Raw genomic sequence first — 5,809 nt, 5'->3', positions numbered from 1 at the left:
TCTCTTATTTATAGGTATTGAAGTTGTTTCCAATGTTTTGTTATTTCAAAAGAAAAAAAAAAGCTGCCAAAAGACCCTAGTTTTTGCTTTTCTTGTTTTTGTGTGTGTTTGTATGTGTATGTTTTCTTTCTAGTTTACTAATTTCTTCTAAGGTCTTATCCTTCTACTTTTCTTTTTAGATGTACTCTATCAATCTTTTCCTAGCACCTTGTATAGAGAAAAGTCCTCTGTGTCTCCTCCTAGCTCTACTCACACTGAACAGTTCTGTGGCCATCAGCTGTGTGGGTGTTTTTCTCATACTGAGCAACTCTGCAATACCAGCTGGGTGTCCTACAAATAATTCCATTCTGACTCTATCTACTTGGAGACAGCATCAGACCCCACAGGTTATGGGCTCAGTCCCACAAGACTGCCCCTCCCCCATCACACACACACACTTCAGACACCAGTCTTAAGCTCAAGGTTATCGCCTGTGAGTCTGACCAGCTGGCTATATAAATCAGAGGGATAAAACATAGGAAATCACTAATATCAAAGATTTAACTGGCAAGTATAGTTGCTGTACAATATTATATAAGTTACAGGCGTATAAAATAGTGATTCATAATTTGTAAAGGTTACACTCCACTTATAGCTATTATAAAGTGTTGGTTATATTCCCCGTGTTATACAATATATCAGTTTCTTATTTTGCAAAAACATATTTACTGGACTTCCCTGGTGGCGCAGTGGTTAAGAATCCTCCTGCCAATGCAGGGGACATGGGTTCGAGCCCTGGTCCGGGGAGATCCCACATGCCGCGGAGCAACTAAGTCCGTGTGCCACAATTACTGAGCCTGCACTCTAGAGCCTGTGAGCCACAACTACTGAGCCCGCGAGCCACAACTACTGAGCATGCGCTCTAGAGCCCGTGCACCACAACTACTGAAGCCCACGAGCCTAGAGCCCGTGCTCTGCAACAAGAGAAGCCACCGCAATGAGAAGCTCGCGCACCACAACGAAGAGTAGACCCTGCTCGCCACAAATAGAGAAAGCCCGCACACAGCAACAAAGACCCTACACAGCCAAAAATAAAATTAATTAATTAAAAAAACATATTTACTCACGGGTTCGTGCCCTGGTCCGGGAAGATCCCACATGCCGCGGAGCGGCTGGGCCCATGAGCCATGGCCACTGAGCCTGCGCGTCCAGAGCCTGTGCTCCGCAACGGGAGAGGCCACAGCTGTGAGAGGCCTGCGTACCAGAAAAAAAAAAAAAAAATTTACTTTGTTTTTGAACAAACATATTTCAAGCCTCTAATACCCTTGAGGTATACTAATGTACCTTCCAATAACCACTAAGTATTGATAACAACAGTTTTGATTTCAGTAGTAAAGGATGGTCCACATCGTCTCCTTTGGATCAAACTGAGCACTATTTTACACACCAAGGAGCTGTAATGTTCACTTTGTTGACAGGATATTGCTCTAGGTAGGAGTGTGGTATTCCAGGAACAGGAGCAAGATTCTGGCATATTGCTCTAGACTTTTCATCTCATCAGTGACAGAGGCTGAGTTGAATTTAAGATTTTCTTCACAAGCTAAATAGGAACATTTGTTAAAAAAATGTGCACACCTGGTTGCATTGCCAAGGGATAAACTATCCTGGGCTTTCAGGCAGAAATGCAGAGTTTCTTCTCAAATTCAATGGCAGAAGCAGGGTTCGTACCATGTCTAGAGATGAGGATGTTGGGCTGAGAGGCCCATGTGTTCCCAGATCCCTGTATTAACTCACATCAGGGGAAATGCTCTGGGGGCACTCTGCAAAAAGAAAGTGGGTAGTAGTGTATGCTGGTAGAATTTTTAAATATAAGTTTATTTCACACACTGATTGTTCGTGTTCACCCATTCCAACTCCTAGTTCCAAAGAAGAATTTTAAGACGTTCTTACTTTGATGCTCTTCCAGGAGTATACATACTTTAAAAGAGAGCTCTACATACTCACATATTCTTCTTTTAAATTGAAGTATAGTTGCTGTACAATATTATATAAGTTACAGGTGTACAAAATAGTGATTCATAATTTGTAAAGGTTACACTCCATTTATAGTTATTATAAAGTGTTGGTTATATTCCCCGTGTTATACAATATATCCTTGTAGCTTATTAGTTTGTGTCTATTAATCCCTTACCCCTCAATTGCCTCTCCCCCCTTCCCTCTCCCCATTGGTAACCACTAGTTTGTTCTCTATATCTGTGAGTCTGTTTCTTTTTTCACACTCACATGTTCTTGGTTGGAGGATAAATTGGTGCAACTTTAGAGAAGGTGGTGTGGAATTTTCAATCATGTATTGAAATACACTTACCCTTCGACCTTAGCAATTCCACCCCTAGATAGAAGCAAAACATTGGAAACAACACAAATGACCATCAATGGAGAACTGGTTAAATAAAATATGGTTTAACCATACACTGTAACAAATGAGGCATCTTTAAATATACTAATTATAGAAAGACTTCCTTTGTTAAATGAAGGAAACAAGTTGCAACATAGTGTATGCTGGCATTTGTATAAAGAAGGGTATATATAAATGTTTGAAAATGCATAGACTACCTCCAGAAGAATTTATGAGAAATTGGCAACAGTGCTTATCTCATAAAAGAAGAACTGTGACAGCTAGACAGAGGAAGAAAGGATACTTATACATTCCATATATTATTCAGATGTGTATTAATTTCCAAATATATGGAGACATTTTAGATATATTTTTGTAATTAATTTCCAATTTAATTCTATTGTGGACAGAGAATATTTTGTGTAAAATTTCAATCTTTTGGAATTTATTGAACTTTATTTTATGTACCAGCACATATGCTCTATTTTAGCAAACTTTCCATATATTGAGAATAGAGCTCTGAAATATCAATTTAGATAAAAGTGATTAATAGTATAGTTCAGGTGTCTTCTATACTTCTAAGGAGTTTTAGTCTAGTTGTTCTATCAATCACTGAGAATGGGGTTAAATTCTCCAATTACAATAGTGAGTTTCTCTATTTCTCCATTTAGTTCTCTCAATTTTTGCTTTGATTAATTAAGAAGACAAAATTCCAAATGTGTATTTCAAAATTAAGTGCATACACATTTAGAATTTTGCCTTCCTGATTAATCAACCCTTTTATCATTGTAAAATGATAAAATTCTCTTTTCCTTGAAGTCTACTTTGATATCATAGACACAGCAGCTTTTTATTTCATGGAATACTTCTTTCCATCCTTTTACTTTCAATCTAGCGTGTCTTCAAATTTAAAGTGTGTCTCTTGTAGACAGCATATAACTATTTCATTTTTTAAAAAAAGATCATATCTGACAATCTCTGTCTTTTTAGTTAGAATATTTTGGTATATTTACATGAAATGCAATTATTAATATAGTTGTATGCATAGCTACCATTTTATGATTTGTTTTCTACTTATACCATCATTGTTTTTTGGTTTTGGGTTTTTGATGTTATTGCTGTTGTTCCTCTGTTTCTCCTCTCCACCTCTGGATCTAAGAGATAATCTCAGTTTTGAAATACTTCCTGAGGAATACAGCCACAGATTACATTGCTATATTACCAACTCTTGAACATTTTATTGCAAATAGGACTGTCTCAACTTCCCAGGATGGCCCAGTTTTTGCACAAAGTGACTAGTTCCTTTTTTCTACTTCCTTTTCTTCATTTACGTGACATGAGTTACCTTACTGGCATCATACCTTGATACTATGGTTTATTTCTCCTGCTGCTGCTGCTGTTGTTGTTGTTATTATTATTTTGGTCAAAATGGGACCAGTTCTAGGATGTTTTTGAGTCTCTAGAGTATGAAGGTTTTTGGTCTGAGTCATGTGTAGGCTCTTATAATCAAAATTGGTCTTTTTTGAAATGATAAAGCTCCACCTTGGCTCCGAGAGCTCTTGCTATGGTTATAGGTGGGCTTTGTCTCCAGTCTCTCAAAAAGCAGAAAAGTGAAAAAACCCAGCATCTTGGGTTCATGTAGCACTTATATGGCTCACGTCTTTCTAAGTTTCAAGAGGAAGTAAACACCCTCGCAGTATTTACTTGCTTTTATCTTTTGAAACTTTTCCTTCAAGATTCACTGAACTTCCTCCAGTCTTGTCAACTTCTACTTCTGCATGATTTACTGAGATTTAAATTTTTTTGAAGACGTATTTCTAAAAGAGAATTATTGCTTGACTGCAAAATTTAAAAGAGCAAAATAAGAAGACAAGTGTTTCAGAACAACTGCCACCATATTTTTCAACTCTGCATCCCAGAAACACAAAATTGTCATATAAGAAACACAAGTAAGGGATTCTCTCTGGAAACCAATAACAACAAAAATCACTTAAACAGGACTTCCCTGGTGGCACAGTGGTTGGGAGTCCGCCTGCCGATGCAGGGGACACGGGTTCCTGCCCCAGTCCAGGAAGATCCCACATGCCGCGGAGCGGCTGGGCCCGTGAGCCATGGCCGCTGAGCCTGTGCGTCCGGAGCCTGTGTTCCGCAACGGGAGAGGCCACAACAGTGAGAGGCCCACGTACCGCAAAAAAAAAAAAAAAAAAAATCGCTTAAACAGCACACACACACACACACACACACATTTAAGTAGATTATAATTAAGGAAATGTTTTACACAAATCCTGCTATTAATCTAAATGCTGACGTTTTTATCCTGTTTATAATAGTTTTGGATTGAAACTCAAAAAGAATGCCTCAGAGTAAAATTAAAACTTATTAATGTATCATTTTTGCCTATATTCTCCTGAGCAGAGGTACATTCTGGTTGGCTCATATAACTGTCATAGTTAAAGGAACAATAGAAGCTCGATTTAAACAGACAATTGCAACTTAGCTGATGTCATCCCAGAACATTTTATAAGCTCAAATATTTGTTGCAAGATTTAATTGACTGGAAAACACTAGGATAAAATTTAATGACATTAATTTAAAAATAAATTTAGGTGAAACTTATTTTTAAATTAAACTATACAGAGTCATTTTAGGAAAATTAGAAAATTTGGATACCCAAGGAATATGAACAGATAAGAGCAAGGTTACATACTACTGATTCCCATTCTTGACCCAAAAAACACTCTCAAAAAACAAAAAAAGACTAAAGAAACAAAACTGGGGAGTGGGGAGTAAAAGAAGACAAGTCTTGAATTTAGGAAAATGCCAACTACCTTGTACAAACATCATGGAATTCTTGCTGCATACATTACAGTTTGGACCAAGTGAAGGAAGGCATGGAGAGTCCTGGGTCTCTTCCTTTTCTGGGAAAGCAGTACAGTGTTTCTGGGAGTATAAAAAGGACATTCTGGAAGTGGTGGTGGGGTTGGGATGGGGGGGCAACACTGTAAGGGCAGGGTCTAAGGCACTGGGGATGTCCCAGCCTTCAGGGGCTTGGGTTGTCAAGATAAAAAATAGAACAAAGAAGAAACTGGGTCAGATTTACTTGGGGTTATTTCCACATCTTTGGACCAACACTAGTAAAGGAGAGAGTAGCTGTGAATACCCTCATCACACAGAAAGCTGATATTCACGAAGGTGGTTGTTTTTTTTGTCATTATTAAAGTTGTTGGTAATATGGCTGGTTAACAATGCTGCAGGCTAACACACTGAAATCACAACGTTGTCTCCTTGGTAGGTCATTATACACCTCTGAGATACTATATTTCCACCAGGAACACGGTTCCAGGAAACCAAACAAATGAAACAAACAATAACATAAAAAACAAAAATGAAGTTGCCAAAGGCAAGGTTCCTGGGCTGTTTGGCCCATGACACCCA

Source organism: Delphinus delphis, chromosome 2 (genome assembly GCF_949987515.2).
Source record: "Delphinus delphis chromosome 2, mDelDel1.2, whole genome shotgun sequence".
Lineage (NCBI taxonomy): Eukaryota > Metazoa > Chordata > Mammalia > Artiodactyla > Delphinidae > Delphinus > Delphinus delphis.
This window is presented reverse-complemented; position numbering follows the sequence as displayed.